The sequence below is a fragment of the Lissotriton vulgaris genome, chromosome 9 (genome assembly GCF_964263255.1).
Source record: "Lissotriton vulgaris chromosome 9, aLisVul1.2, whole genome shotgun sequence".
Classification (NCBI taxonomy): Eukaryota; Metazoa; Chordata; class Amphibia; order Caudata; family Salamandridae; genus Lissotriton; species Lissotriton vulgaris.
This window is the reverse complement of record NC_141697.1, coordinates 392,075,779-392,093,028: the sequence shown is the minus strand read 5'-3', so window position 1 is coordinate 392,093,028 and position 17,250 is coordinate 392,075,779. Positions and strand designations below refer to the sequence as shown.

General features: G+C 48.5%; 1 protein-coding gene across 2 annotated transcripts in view; it reads right to left on the bottom strand.

Annotated features, from left to right (window-relative positions):
* LOC147690173 (cholesterol 24-hydroxylase-like) overlaps positions 1–17,250 on the bottom strand; it is a 288,449-nt gene that overhangs the window by 65,958 nt on the left and 205,241 nt on the right. The gene's annotated exons all lie outside the window — the stretch shown is intronic.

Here is a 17,250-nt window from a genome sequence, read left to right as displayed (position 1 = left end):
GACCTGTTCACACATCCCGGCATCAAACCTAAGTATAGCATTCTATTACAACATCTGGCATGAGCGGTCCCCCCCCCCCCACCAAATCAAATTCCAAATGGTGACGTATACCAGTTCAATTCTGAATCAACAATTAGGAGAAAGGAAAAAGAAAAGTTAATCATTGTCACTTAATTCAGCTTCGGAGGTGCGACCAGCAGGTGAACTGCAATTTTCTTCCATCCCACATGTTAGGCAAACTTCAACGTAGATATTGCATCTGTGAATGTGTGGGAAGAACCTTTGTGGGTCATCTTGAGTTTTGCAGGGTAAAGTAGGGCGTAGGGGATCTTAGCCTGCATCAAAATACAATTCGTAGGTAGGAACTCCCTGCGGGCTGCCTGCACCGCCGGTGTACAATCTGGGTAGAAGGAAATGGAATTTCCCTTGTAGTCGATGGATCCCCACTCTCTTGCTAGCCTCAATATGGAGTTGCTGTCTTGATAGTTTAACAACTTAGCTAAAATAGGCCTGGGCATTGCTCCGATTGGTGGCTAAAGGCCCAGCACGCAGTGTGCTCTCTCGACCGCGAACACCGCAGACAGACCAGGGCCAAAGAGATCATGTATCAGTTCAGCAACATAGGTCTCCATTTTGAGAACCTTGTCCATCTGCAGCAATTGCTCTCTGGTTTCCACTTGAAACTCATGGTTTTTGGAGCTACGATTCTCGAGCACGTCTAGCCTGGTCTCATGTGTGTCCACTTGTTTTTGACCGCATCAGTTAGGGAGGTGAGGACATCTAGCTTGGTGTCTATTGATTTCAAGCTAGATCACATTTCTTATAGTTGCATGTGTAGGTCCTCCCCTTGTTCCTCTGACTGACGCGTAGATTGGCGATCAGCATATACCTCTCCCTCAGCCTCCGTTAGCCTTGTGGTCCTTTTATTTTTTAATCTAAGTTTGGGCTGTTTTGCATCCTGTTTACTCACAGAGCCAAGTGATGTGTGCAGTCAACACCTATGATGAAACTATTTGTTGCAGTTCAAGGTGGTTACGTGCCTTGAGTACCAGTCTCCTAGAACCTATGTGGTTAGACCAAAGCGACGCTGTACAGAATTGAGACTTCAATGTACCAATCTGCAAATTAACTGCCCAACAACCGACAGGCGTAGCATTTGTGACTGGTGTACTTACAGTCCGACAGGTGCCCAAGACCTCAGGGCCTTACCGGCATACTCAGAGCACTGGTGTGTGTGTTTTAAGGTCCGGCCATACCCCGACAGCGTCCGCCCCAGCGAGGCCACCGCAGTCCCCCGGTCCACTCCCTGCCAATGGAGTCCTGAGGCAGGCACAGAGCTCCAGGTACTGCGCGCACTCTGCCGAGGGCAGCACCGCAAGGACACCCCGGCTCCACACTTGAGGATTATCTTGTTACCAGCCCAGCAACATGCCAGGGGATGGCAACAGCAGAGGGGCAGCCACTCACCTGGTCTGTTCCTTTGGGCCCAAACCGAAATAGCGCCCTCCACACATGCAGACCATGCCATGACTGGCTCCAAGATGGCGGCTCAGCTCTCACGTTGCCAAGCAGCCCGGCCGCAGTCCGTCTGAGGTAGTAGATTTGTGGCAGGATTGATCCACCAGGCGATGCAGCCCTCCCTCGAATCCGGCACAAGGATGCCTAGGTCAGACACCTACGTGGATGCCGTCGGAGACCTCATTCTGCTCTGCCCTTCAGGAATGGGGCTTGCAGCGCGCCAGGCAGGTCTCCCACACTAGACCCTGCAAAGTCTATCGATTTGCAGGTTACAGCCATGGGATACAGGTCATACGTATCGCCGCCTAATAAGCATTGCCCAGAGGCTATTATGGCTCAGCGATGGCTCTCCAGATAGTAAGATTGAGGAAACATAGTGATACGGCAGGCGGAGCTCGCTTAACAAGCAGCAATCAGCCAGCGCGCTTAGACCACGCCCCATCCATGGATTAGTTGTTAAGGGCATGGACTGGGAGAAACATCTTAGATGTATTGAGTCTGTGTCCCAATTGTGGAGGTCACAGACTACTACTGACATTTTAGGTGCAAGGAGTCCACGGCTCAAAAAATAGTTTGTGGACTAATGCGCATAAACACATTTTAAGAGATATATTTTTAGTTATTGGAAGCCCATTGATGCCTCTTTTCTCATAAATCAACATAAAAACATATATTTCTTTGTCTTGAAAACAAATAATAACTTTCAGACAACTCAAAACCCTGGTTTTCTGCATGTATTCATTATTTTTTATATTTACTGTGTTAGTGTGGTAACACTAGTTTTATTGATCCTTTGGGACCCCTATATTAATAACTAATAAAATAGCACAGCCACTGATTGACAACAGTGTTAGGTACTCTGATTATTTACAACGGATTCTATCAGTGCTGACAAATAGAAAGAAAATAAAATCCCTTGCAGGTCCTTTTCTTATAACATCTTTTCTCATTTTAGCTCATAGGTTGCTCCTCATATGGACTATTGTTTTTTTAATTTAATGTGATAAGGCGACCATGCCCAATGAATTTAATGGCTGCAAGAGCAATATATCTTTTGGGGCCAGCCAGTCAATGTTGTTAGGTCCTCAGCCTCAGGATTGTGTATATGGACTAGGATTGGGTAACAAGAGGAAACAACACACAAGACAATCCACAGATTTAAGGGGTCATTAGGATGGCGGACGGATCGCCATCGCCGAGCCTGCGGGGGTGATCTGCCCGCCATTGTAATCTGATTTACCCCCGCCATATTATAATGGTGGGGTACCGCGGCGTCCGCCGGTCGGCAATCATTCCAATTGCCGGCCAGGCAGATTTGGGACTCAATATGGTGACAGTGCCTAGCATGGACCGCCATCCATATTAGGATGCTGGGTTTTAAAGGCCTTTCCATGGTGGCTTTGCCGCCATGGAAAGGCTGGCGGGGATTCACTTTGGCGGCCCAGTGCCTAGAATGGACCGCCATCCATATTAGGATGCTGGGTTTTAAAGGCCTTTCCATGGGGCCATCACTGAAATTCACTAGTCAAGCCGAGAAATGCATCTCTCCATCTGATGGCTCACTGACGACTTTACATACATCACAAATGGCATCACAGATTACATTGTTGATGCCATCACTGGTTATATCACGTATAGTTCTACACTCTGCACAACAAGTTCCTATGACCTATGAAACTACACCTTTCCCCAGACATTAATAACATTAATTTCCCTTCTTCTAAAACCATACGTATAATCTGAAAAGCAGCTATGCAGTGAAGAAATCTCCTTTGAGAAATTACATTATCAGCAACCAAGAGAAATTGTTGACCACTCATCTTCAGAAAACAATTCAGTTTCCATATTATTCAACTAATGTGGCTTCATTTTTGCTTCATGTTGCACCCCAAAATGTTCAAAATATACAAATAAAAACAGATCTCTGATCTATGTCTGCTATGGCCATGCAGCATTCTGGGTAGGCACCTCACCTGAATAGTATTCCCCTCAACTTTTATTGATGTGGCATGAACATTTGGTCTTCTCTTAGCACAGATGTTCAATGTATTTCTTGACTGGGGGTGAGTGCTTGCAATGTTCAATACTTCGTCCATCATCCCCTTTGGTTTTGCTTTGTTCGCCCTAAGTTGGCAGGGTATGCGCAGACATGGGTCCCTTGCTCACTTTGCCACTGGATTCAAGCTAGCCTGGCGGATGACGGCTGATTAGCCAGAAACTGGTCCCAGGATGCTTGTTTCTGGTCCAGGGAAGACATGGCTTGGCAGTTCGGGCTGGGCTGTTCCCATGAGGCACAGGGTCAGACTGATTTGCATATGGTCATGTCTGAACTAGGATGGTGGAGAGAGCTAAAGAATGATGATGGATTAAACTCTGATCAGCTGACTGGGGGTGAGGGCTTGCAATATTCAACACTCCGTCCATCATCCCCTCTGGATTTACATCAGAAAGAAGTTGTTGGCGTTACTTATTATATGCTTTTGACTACACCTTTACTTCTGGATGCGAGCTGCACTGTGCCATAGTCATAAACATTGAACAGTTGAACAAAGCGTCTTTCAGCTTTCAAAGAATTTTACAAGACAGGGGCTTTGGTAATTAATGCAGCCAAATGACATTCTAGGCAAATCCAAAGTGGTTCACCTTTTGCAACAAGATAACATTGGTTATCTGGACTTTAAATGCATTAACAAGGGCAACTAGCTGAACCATAGAAACACATCACAAATTGCTCTGTCTGAAGAAATCATAACTTTGGGTAGTGTTGACAGGTTCAATGTTGGGTGAGTGCACTCAATTCCTATTGAAATTAAATCTGGCATGCTAGAGGCCTCAGTGGGAAAACATATTGCTATTAAGATTATTCTATAGACAACTGCTAGAATTACTCATTGCTTCACACTCACTTGGACGGTCAAAGGATATGACATGACATGATTTGAGAATAAGAGTTTTCATCTCTTCCGTGGCTCAAAAATCTTTAATGATAGGAGTCCAACTAAGGACCAGTCATGAGATAACCATACTTACCAATGCTCTAATCAGTATTATAAAAACCCAAAGGAAGTAAATGTTTTCCTTGATTAGCACACATTTAATATCTGCATGGTAAGGTTAAAGAAGAATATTTTTTCGTCCAATCTCAGCAAATGAAAGATTCATATAAAACTTGATTAAAGGATTTTACTGGCCCGTGGATTAATTATCAGAACCCGATGGGTCCCCATGAGAGTTTGAGAATGATTTTCTATTTTTATAAAAAAATATGTAGAGCTCAAGAGTTATATTTGGTTTTGGCGTAATCAGTGCCCATTTGTTAATTCTGTTTCCACTCTACATTGTGAAATCTGTCATTACTGGGACATAAAAGTCAGTGGTATAGATATTTTGCAGGACCCAGCTAATGTAATTAATACCTAGAGTTGGTGATGAATGTCACCAAGGAAGAAGTGCTCTTAGGAGAGAATATGAGAACATCTATGACCCCAGGTTAATCTTTTTATATTATAATAGTTGTTAAGATATCTGTATGGTAATACAAGAAGACCAGCAACTATATACCATGAAATACCCCAGTGTCAGCCCCATTACCTGCCAGGAGTTTTCCCATTAGTGATAATGATAATGAGAGATATGGCTCTTGACGTGATAAATCTCTAGGTGATTGGATGCCAATTTCTAGATTCAAAGCCTTCCAGGTGTGAACGTTTACGAATATCAAAAGGATTTTATCGGTGAGCCCACCTTAAGATAATGGTTCAAAAAGAACATTGATGTAAGACCCTAAATAGATTAAATACCAGACCAATGACACTACAGCCTTCTGAAATACACAGTCAGAAGTAAGGGTGGTGACGGAGATGGAATAGTAGTTTCTTACTATAGAATCTGAGCTTTTTTTTTAATTTAGGGATTGAGCAGCTTGGATTTTAAGCAAATTCTGTCAGAAATGTGAGTGTCACGTGTAATATGGAAAGACATTCAGATATGGCTCAGTATTCATACTTTACTCAATGCAGTTTCCAGGTGGAGTCTCTGACCAGCCACAGCTTGTTAAACTGAAAGTCAGCCTAACTCTGGTATTTTGAACCATTTCCGTTTTATGATTCTAGATACAGGGGTCGATTATGATGTTGGGGGATCGACACCGACGTGTCGTCAGTGTCGGCCTCAGCGGCATCTCTTACTGTGGTTAGACGCAAGCATTAGGATGCAGTTGATAGGACCGCATTGACCCAGGGACCAACCAACAGCTTCAGATGGGCTCAAGGAGCCCGTCAGGCAGTCGGTCCGATCGCATTCCCCACAATGAAGGAGGTGCCTTCTCAGGCACCGCTGTGGTGATTAAGATCCACCTTTCCACCATCCATTTCACATCGGTTCTTCCAACATGAAAAGGCTGACAAAGGGGGTTTTTTGGGGGTCCTATAAGGGCCCCTGTCTCCTCTGGCCATATGCTATGGACCCTGGGGGGGCATGGTGCCTCCCTACACATCCCTCCATTGTGTGGCAGGCAACGCATGGTGCCTGCCACAGGGTGCAGGGAAGTTTGAAAACATGCATCTTTGCATTGGTGCTTGTGCTGCAGTCCTTTTCTGGGCCACAGCATAAGCATCAATACAAAGAGGCATGTTTGCGTCCACCTCCACAGCGGTTTGATCCTAATTTGGCGGGTGCGACCACCAACTACCTGTCGGTCAGTCCTGTTACTGCACAATCATAATCAACCCTTTAGTGATTCCTCAGGTAGAAGATGCTAATCTGAGATTCAGGGGTGAGACTTATTTGATTGTTAATAATAGAATAAATACTTTTTCGCAATTGCCATTGGTAATCCTGGCAACTTGAGCACAGCTGGAGTTATGCTTGTCCATCATGACCACATGTTTGTTCACTTCATATGGCAGGCAAGTGACAACCCGATGGTTTCCTTTCTTAAGGAACTGGATGTTGTTTCTATTATGGATCAGTCCAGAATTCAGCTACTTTTATACTGGATTAGATGAATCAGGAACATAAAAGCCAAGAGTTATTTCAAAGCAGTAGAGGAGGTGAGCGAGAGCACCGATAAAGGGGTATGTTTGTGGTCTGCACACAAGTAAATGGCTATTGGCCATGGGCATGATCGACATATCAGAAGATCCTGACAGGTGGGCCCTGAAACGGCAGATTTAGTTAAGGATTAATATTATACTTTACTGGGGAATGTCATGGCTGTGAGTGTGCGACATTGTGGTCCAATACACTCATCTCTCAGGTCTAGGTGGTGGGAGTGGATAGCATAACTCATTTGCTTCTCTTTCGTTCATCATATATTTCTATTCGATCTAGTTGAATGCGGCCTTTTTCTGAATATTATTGGATTTGTAGCGTTATAGATGCAACTGAGCCATTCTATAAGATCGATAGGGAGGATATTTTTAATAATGTATCATCCTTTTCTCTGGGGGACTTGGCTGGTTGTCAAGCAATTGACAGAAGCACTAAAAAAAACTCACAACTGATAGTGCTCGCAGTCTGTAATAAAGTCGCATGCAATACAGCCAGTCACGATACATGGAGATAATGTTGTATGGAACTGCAGGCATCGGCCTAATATGAAAAAAAATCTAACTGTGATAAATGGACCTGCAAGCACAACTAGTTTGCACCATGCAGGAGCATGAATTGCACTTTAAACTCCTCTGATGACTATCACCCTAGGCACCTTTCAACTGTTAGCACGTTATACTTCAGACACCCCAACTTTCAAACACGGAGTACCGCAAGGCTTGATTTTAAGCCAGCTACTCTTTAACTTATACATGAGCCCGCTCGCTAAAGTAGTAGAAGAGACTGGATTGCTAATGTTTTCCTATGCTGACGATTCTCAGCTTCTCTTCTCTCTTTCCTCTGTGGAAAGCGATAATCCTTCGACCTTAAAACTAGGATTGGGAAAGATTGCAGGGTGGATGCAAGAAAAGTTTCTCAAACTGAACAGTGATAAGACCGAGTTAATTGTCCTGGGAAAAAATAAAGAACTTTGGGGACCCCAAAATTGGCCATCCGAAATGGGTACTCCCCCGATTCCAACTACGCAGGCTCGTAATTTAGGTGTCATTGTCGACGACTCGTTGAATATGCACCAGCAAGCTGTGAAGACATCGGCCACTTGCTTTGCAATACTAAAATGGCTTAAAAAAATCTGCTGGATGCTACCTGAACACACTAAGAAAACGGCCATCAATGCCTTAATAACATCTAGGCTTGATTACGGCAATGTGCTATATTTGGGGGCAAAAAAGGCAACGATCCGCAGACTACAAACAGTGCAAAACGCAGCAGCAAGACTGTTATGGAAAATTCCTATCTCCTCATCCACCTCCAAATATATCCGAGAGCTACATTGGCTGAGAATAGAGAACCGGATCAAATTCAAATCCCTGTGCTTTATGCATAAGATCTCCACTAAAAAAGCCCCCAAGTACTTACAAAAACTAGTCCGCCCTTATCATCCCTCTCGGACTCTGAGATCTGCAACAGCCAATCATTTTGTTATCCCTAAAATAAAACTATCACGCATGGGTGGTAGATCCTTTGCATTTCTTGGACCCTCACTTTGGAATGCTATGCCACATGCATTGCGTTCTGAGGTGAGTTATATGAAATTCAGGAAAGCCTTAAAAACCTGGCTACTCAACATCTGAAAATGCCTTGTCCTGTCATTTACTACTGAATCTTTAGCGCCGGGAAACCCTTTGTTGGATACCTGTTGCGCCATATAAGTTAAATAAATAATAATAATAATAATACTTAGCAGCACACCAGTGATCCGGCTGGGGATGGTATCCAGAGTTAAGTTGCAAAGAATGAGCCTGGGTGTTCCCAGATTCCTGAATGCTGGGATATATTAGTAGTGTTGAATTTAGACTATGGTAGTGACGAGTTGCATTAGACTGTGAAATGTCTGCTCCTCCATATACCCTAACTTAAAGTAGTTTACTATGTGGTAATAAATATCAGATCCTCTCTTCTGTCTTACTGGCTTTATGAGCTATTTTTATTATGCATTGTATCGAAGGAATGTTTTTATTTTACTTCTATTGTTGTATTGTGAACTTTATGTATGTAATTTCCCTGAAATTAAATATGAAATCTTTTTACACAGATCCATATGGCAGCATAATCCTTTGACCATAGATAGCAAGCTTCCCACTTTCATGTTGGCTATTCAGTTTGCTCTCAATGACAGACAACATTAATTTAGGCAGATTCTATCTCAACAAACCATGCCCACCGATTGCTCCATTCACCAACATGCCACCCAGTACGGCAATCTGTATGTGATATACACATAATTAGAAACTTCAACTTCCTTTCTGAATATACATTTGACAAGGACCTTAATTACGTGCTAAATACCAGTGGTTGGGGTTACACATCCTTTATTACACTTGATTGCAGATCATGTTTGAGAGGAAGAAACCATAGTTATTGTTCGCAAAGTTCTATGTGCTATGCATTTACATTTTCTCTATGGAATTGCCACTTGGCTTAAATTATAAAACATGCATTGCTGAAAAGTGAAATACCCGAGGTTTCCATGTGATATTTCCATATTTTAGAACTCAGCTGCTACTACATTTTTATATGGAAATTGTAAAGGTTTTAATTAATCAAACAATAAAATATTACTTACTACTTACAATTTTAAAACAGCTCTGAAGATGTATATATGACCATCAAATTATTTTGCAGAATGGCTGCAATTCCTCACTTTTTTAGATCTTGCCTATCAACAGCTCTAGCTGTATGTTTAGAGCTATTTTCATCACACAACACACACCACCAATCATAACAGATACATATATGGAGAAACAGGCTCATGGCTAGCCTCTTTTTCAACCATTGGCTACTGTGGTTCAGATGACCCATCAAACCCTCTGCCTCATGTTCCCAATGGTCCTTGGTGTCCCCATTCCTTTTTCCTATGGTTCTCTCACTGGGCCTCTATCACATCCATAAGAACTTAGTGGATGTCCCATGCATTTTCCATTGCTCTCCATTCTAATCTTCAAAAATTGCCAGTAGGTTTCTAAAATACACAGAATCCATACTTAAAAATGCATATGAGGCCTTCTTTTCTCATATAACTTTTTTATTTTCACACATGGCTTGTTGTGGACTATTTTATATATGTCCTTAAAACTTTCTACAGTGTTTGCTCGAGCCTGCCCAGGCGAGGTCGCCCCACCTACGACGCTCCTGCCTGCTACTGCCAGCACGCTGCCCTTCTGCCGGCTGCCCTGCTGACGGCTGCCCTCTTCCTGCTGCCTCCGTCTTCACCGCTGCCTGCCTGCCTTCCACTGCGTGCCTGGTTCCCCTGTCGCCTGTTGCTTCCCCGTTTTTTTCTGTACCCCTGCTGTGTGCCTGTTGCCTCCCCCGCCCGCCGCCTGGTCACCCTTCCTTCCGTTTCCCTCTCCCCCGCTTCGGCTGCCCTCCCCCTCCGGGGTGCTCTTGCCGCCTTCTTCCCGCCACTGCCCTCTGGCGCTCCGCCCCCCCTCCTGCCCATTGGCCGCCCCGCTCCCGCCACCCAGCTGAACCGCCCTCCCGGCTCCTCACTTAAGGAGTCCCAGCGCAGTTTTCTGGAGTGACCGCTCGAGCCTACCCAGGCGAGGTCGCCCCACCTACGACGCTCCTGCCTGCTACTGCCAGCACGCTGCCCTTCTGCCGGCTGCCCTGCTGACGGCTGCGCTCTTCCTGCTACCTCCGTCTTCACCGCTGCCTGCCTGCCTTCCACTGCGTGCCTGGTTCCCCTGTCGCCTGTTGCTTCCCCGTTTTTTTCTGTACCCCTGCTGTGTGCCTGTTGCCTCCCCCGCCCGCCGCCTGGTCACCCTTCTTTCCGTTTCCCTCTTCCCCGCTTCGGCTGCCCTCCCCCTCCGGGGTGCTCTTGCCGCCTTCTTCCCGCCACTGCCCTCTGGCACTCCGCCCCCCCCCTCCTGCCCATTGGCCGCCCCGCTCCCGCCACCCAGCTGAACCGCCCTCCCGGCTCCTCACTTAAGGAGTCCCAGCGCAGTTTTCTAGAGTGACCGCTCGAGCCTGCCCAGGCGAGGTCGCCCCACCTACGACGCTCCTGCCTGCTACTGCCAGCACGCTGCCCTTCTGCCGGCTGCCCTGCTGACGGCTGCGCTCTTCCTGCTACCTCCGTCTTCACCGCTGCCTGCCTGCCTTCCACTGCGTGCCTGGTTCCCCTGTCGCCTGTTGCTTCCCCGTTTTTTTCTGTACCCCTGCTGTGTGCCTGTTCCCTCCCCCGCCCGCCGCCTGGTCACCTTTCCTTCCGTTTCCCTCTCCCCCGCTTCGGCTGCCCTCCCCCTCCGGGGTGCTCTTGCCGCCTTCTTCCCGCCACTGCCCTCTGGCGCTCCGCCCCCCCTCCTGCCCATTGGCCGCCCCGCTCCCGCCACCCAGCTGAACCGCCCTCCCGGCTCCTCACTTATGACGCCCCCAGAGCGACCGCGCAGCGGACGCGCGCAGGGGGAGCGCCGATTGAGCGCCGATGGTGCGCCAAAGGTAAGCCCGTCTGCGCCCGTCCGCGCCTGGACCGTGTCCAGTGCCAGGGCCCCTGGACCCCGCAGACCCCAGCCCACCCGCCGGACGTACGACCCTGCCGCCCTCAACGCACTCAACACCGGCCGAATCCCGGGATGCTACCGAGCCACCCCGAGACGAACTCACGGACCCTTCAGCTGCCACGCCTGCAAGTTCACCTGCATCCGGACCTGCACTACACCAGCACCCACCAAGCCGAACAACAGCAGCAACCACCTGAAGTGCATCCTCCTCAACACCCGCTCCGTCCACAGACACGCCATCGAACTCTGGAACCTCCTCGACACCACAGCTCCTGACGTCGCCTTCCTCACGGAAACCTGGATGAACGACTCCTCAGCGCCCGACATCGCCATCGCCATCCCAGAGGGCTACAAGATCACCCGAAGAGACCGCGACAACCACACTGGAGGAGGCATCGCCATCATCTACAGGGACACCATCCGCTTCAAGACCAACACCAACGACACCCTGACAACCGCCGAACACCTGCACTTCCAGATCCACACGGACCCCAAAACCACCCTCAGAGGCACCCTGATCTACCGACCCCCGGGACCAAGCACACAATACACAATTCAGCGAGGACATCGCCGACTTCATCAGCCCGCATGCCCTCCCCTCCGCCGAGTACATCCTCCTGGGGGACATCAACTTCCACCTGGAGAACAACAATGACCGCAACACCATCACCCTGCTCGACAACCTCGCCACCCTCGGTCTCAAGCAGCTGGTGTCCACCCCCACCCACCTCGCCGGACACACACTCGACGCAGTCTTCTCATCCTGCAAAGACATCGTCTTCAGCCACACCACCGGACTCCACTGGACGGACCACAGCTGCGTCCATTTCACCTTCAAAAGAATGACGATCCACCACCACCAGCAACAGGTTGCTCGAAGAAGCTGGAACAAGATCACAGCCGACCAGCTCGCCGCTTCCCTGAGCCAGCACCCTCCCGCCAGCTCAGCGAACCCCAGCCAGGCCGCCGACAACCTCACGAAGTGGATCAGCAACTGCGCGGACGAACTCGCCTCACTGAGGACCCCGCCCAGCAAACCCGGCAGCAAGAAGGCCCCATGGTTCACCGACGAACTCAAGAGCTCCAAGAAGAACTGCCGAGCCCTCGAGAAAGCCTGGAGAAGGGAACCAACACCGGACAACATGACCACCCTAAAGCTTGCCACCCGGAAGCACCACCAACTGATCCGCGCCACCAAGAAAACTGCATTCAAGGACCGGCTGGAAAACTACGCACACAACTGCAAGGAACTCTTCAACATCGTGAAAGAGCTCTCCAACCCCAACGCCGGCAACAACGATATCACCCCATCGGAAGACCTCTGCAACTCCCTCGCCTCCTACTTCCACAACAAGATCGCGGACATACACAACAGCTTCAGCACTCAACCGACGCACGCCACGACCAAACCACCGCCCCCCACCCTCCGCGCCTGGACTCCGATCAGCACAGAAGACACCGTCCACATGATGAACTCCATCCACTCCGGATCTCCAACCGACCCCTGCCCTCACCACGTCTTCAACAAGGCCGACGCTGTCATCACACCCCACCTGCGGGACATCATCAACACCTCCTTCGACACCGCCACCTTCCCGGAGAGCTGGAAGCATGCCGAACTCAGCGCCCTACTCAAGAAACCTACAGCGGACCCCACCGAACTCAAGAACTACCGCCCCATCTCGCTCCTCCCGTTTCCAGCCAAAGTCATCGAGAAGACCGTCAACAAGCAGCTGGCCGCCTTCCTCGAGACAAACGGATCCCTCGACCCCTCACAGTCTGGCTTCCGAGCCAACCACAGCACCGAGACCGCCCTCATCGCGGCCACCGATGACATCCGAGCCCTGATGGACAACGGAGAAACAGCGGCCCTCATCCTCCTAGACCTCTCCGCGGCCTTCAACACTGTCTGCCACCGCACCCTAGTGCAGCGCCTCAGCAACGTCGGAATCCAGGAGAGGGCACTGGAGTGGATCATCTCCTTCCTCGACGGAAGAACACAGAGAGTCCGACTACCACCGTACAAGTCAGAGGCCACCGAAGTCATCTGCGGCGTCCCTCAAGGATCCTAGCTGAGCCCCACCCTCTTCAACGTCTACATGAGCCCCCTCGCGGCCATCGCACACCAGCACAACCTCAACATCATCTCCTATGCCGACGACATCCAGCTGATCCTCTCCCTGACCAACGCCCCCTCCGCCGCCAGAGCCGACCTTCACGAAGGGATGAAACACGTAGCCGAGTGGATGACGACCAGCCGCCTGAAACTGAACTCAGACAAGACAGAGGTCCTCATCCTGGGCTCCTCGCCCTCCGCCTGGGACGACTCCTGGTGGCCCCCCGCCCTGGGCACCGCACCCAAACCGACAGACCACGTACGGAACCTGGGCGTCATCCTGGACTCCTCCCTCTCCATGACCAGACAAGTCAACGCCGTCTCCTCGTCGTGCTTCAACATCCTGCGCATGTTACGGAAGATCTTCCGGTGGATCCCCACCGAGACCAGGAAGACTGTCACCCAGGCCCTCGTCACCAGCCGACTGGACTACGGCAAAGCCCTCTACGCCGGAACCAACCCCAAGCTCCAGAAGAGACTCCTGCGGATCCAGAACACCTCAGCCAGACTCATCCTCGACATCCCACGACACAGCCACATCTCCGGACACCTGAGAGACCTGCATTGGCTCCCCGTCAACAAAAGAATCACCTTCCGTCTCCTCACCCACGCACACAAAGCCCTACACGATCAAGGCCCGAGCTACCTCAACAACCGCATCAACTTCTACGCTCCCAAACGCCATCTCCGATCAGCCAGTCACGCCCTCGCCGCCGTCCCCCGCATCCGAAGAACGACAACAGGAGGAAGGTCCTTCTCCTACCTGGCCGCCAAGACCTGGAACTCCCTCCCGACCGACCTGCGCCTGACCCAAGACCACCTCTCCTTCAGGAAGAAGCTCAAGACCTGGCTGTTCGAGCAGTAGCAGCACCCCCTCCCCCCCCCCCCCAAGCGCCTTGAGACCCTCCGGGTAAGTAGTGCGCTCTATAAATGTCTTTGATTGATTGATTTGCCAATTTCCCTCAGGGGTTTCCACATAAACCACGCTTGACCAGATTTTGCACATAGTTTAATTACTGACTGGATGCGGGAGAGCAGGACTCTAATCCAGGGCCTCATTTTACCACATTTTATGATCCTGAACATGGTGCTTCTTTTTTGTACCACTCTGTTTCCATGTTTGGTGGATTGCTCGTATGGTGTAATATGGTGTGGGTGTGTGTGGTAGTATTCCGACAAAATATTAAATCAAAAATACAGTCATACAGAAATATAGTGTACAAAATATCATGATACAGAAATGTCGCGTGCAAGAATATCACTGTCAATCATATTGATTTTAAGGTAAGTAATATCGATTTAACAGTATCGAAATCACTAATATCGCTGTTGGTCCCTCCGCCATCGTAATGCAGCTTTCCGCTGGCCTTATTACGCTGGCGAGCAGAAGTGTGGTGGTCGGAGAGACCAACCACCACAGTTCCGAGGAGCTCAAGGAGCCAGTTGGACCATGGGAGGGGAATCATATCACTACAACAGTGGCAGTGCCTATGATGTCTGTTTCCACCTGCCTTTTTCATGGCTGGCAAACCACCATGAAAAGGCAGGCGGAAAGGGAGTTTGGGGGCCCGTGGCAGGCCTCCCTTAACCCTGGCCCTCCAATATGGGCACTGGTGCCTGACACATAGTGCAGGGATATGTAAAGTGACCTCTTTTTGCATTGCGGCAGGTGCTGCAGCCAGCAGCACACGCTGCAATGCAAAAGATCGGTATTGCGACCGCCTTGGTGGCGGTCGCATTGTAATGCCTCTTGGGGGGCCGCTGACAGCATGTCGGGCAGTCCCATTTCCGATGCGGTGCCATCGTAATTTGCCCCATAGTTCTTAATAATATAGTTTTCCATATTTGTATGTACTTTGGTATATATTCTAATCGTATATGCTATAAATTGTATAATTATTGTTAATGGTTTTGAATATAGTTTTAACATTTTTAGTAGTTTTTAAATTTAATGTAATCGTTTTTTGTTATTTTAGTACTGTATCGAGTTGTGAGGTTTATAGGGGTACAGGGTGGGAAGTAAATTAATTATAATTAATTAATAATTATTTTGTTTATTAATATTAATTGTTTAATTGACAATTATTTATGTTAATTCTACAAATAGTAATCGCCAATGTCAAGTTTTATGTGTGACTTGTGGGTTTTGTAGGGGTATAGGGTGGGAAGTAAATGAACTAAAATTAATTAATAATTTTTTATTTTTAGTTATTTCATTGATAATTATTTATTACTTATTATTATTAATTATTTATACTTACAAATTATTTATTAATTTTAATTTAAGTGTTTTGCTGGAGTATACAGTGGAAAGTAAGTTAATGAAAATGTATTAATAATTAATTTGTAAGTATCATTATTTATTTCATTGATAATTATTTGTGTTAAAGGTTTTTTTTAATTAAAATTGAAATGTAGGTGTGGGTTGTGGGCTTTGTAGGGGGGTATATGGCGGGAAGTAAATTAACTACAATTATTTAAGAATTAATGTTTAATTATTATTAATAACTATTGATAATTATGTGCATTGTGTAATATATTATTTTGTATATTTATTTTGGTGTATGTTGCTGTTTTGTATGTATAAATCGCCCTCATCGCAGCCACCGATGACATCCGAGCCCTGCTCGACAACGGAGAAACAGCGGCCCTCATCCTCCTGGACCTCTCCGCGGCATTCGACACTGTCTGCCACCGCACCCTAGTGCAGCGCCTCAGCAACGTCGGAATCCAGGAGAAGGCACTGGATTGGATCATCTCCTTCCTTGCCGGGAGGACACAGAGAGTCCGCCTACCCCCGTTCAGATCAGAAGCCACGGAAGTCATCTGCGGCGTTCCTCAGGGCTCCTCGCTCAGCCCCACCCTCTTCAACGTCTACATGAGCCCCCTCGCGGCCATCGCACGCCAACACAACCTCAACATCATCTCCTACGCTGACGACACTTAGCTGATCCTCTTCCTCACCAAGGACCCCGCCACCGCCAGAGCCAACCTACACAAAGGGATGACAGACGTAGCCGAGTGGATGACGACCAGCCGCTTGAAACTGAACTCAGACAAGACGGAAGTTCTCATCCTGAGCTCCTCACCCTCCGCCTGGGACGACTCCGGGTGGCCCCCCGTCCTGGGCAGCGCACCCAAACCGACAGACCATGCACGCAACCTGGGCTTCATCCTGGACTCCTCCCTATCCATGACCAGACAAGTCAATGCCGTCTCCTCGTCTTGCTTCAATATCCTGCACATGCTACGTAAGATCTTCCGGTGGATCCCCACCGAGACCAGGAAGACGGTCACCCAGGCCCTCGCCACCAGCCGACTTGACTACGGCAACGCCCTGTACGCCGGAACCACCGCCAAGCCCCAGAAGAGACTCCAGCGGATCCAGAACGCCTCCGCAAGACTCATCCTCGACATCCCCCGACACAGCCATATCTCCGGACACTTGAGAGACCTGCACTGGCTCCCGGTCAACAAGAGAATCACCTTCCGTCTCCTCACCCACGCTCACAAAGCCCTACACAACCAAGGCCCAAGATACCTCAACAGCCGCCTCAACTTCTACACTCCCATCCGCCAGCTTCGGTCGACTAGCCACGCCCTCGCCGCCGTCCCCCGCATCCGAAGAGCCACAACAGGAGGAAAGTCCTTCTCCTACCTGGCCGCCAAGACTTGGAATTCCCTCCCGACCCACCTCGCCTGACCCAAGACCACCTCGCCTTCAGGAAGCAACTCAAGACCTGGCTGTTCGAGCAGTAGCGGACCCCCCCTCCCCAGCGCCTTGAGACCCTCCGGGTGAGTAGTGCGCTATATAAATGTTTTGATTGATTGATTGATTAAAGGGTGTGCAGAAAATTAAGTATATTAATGAATAAATAATGCTAATACATAATTAATTTAATGATAATAATGTAAAATGTGTAATTAAGATTTTGTTTAAGGTATATATTAGATGTGAGCTGCTGCATTTGTAGGGGTAAAGAGTGGAGAGTTAATAAAGTACAATTA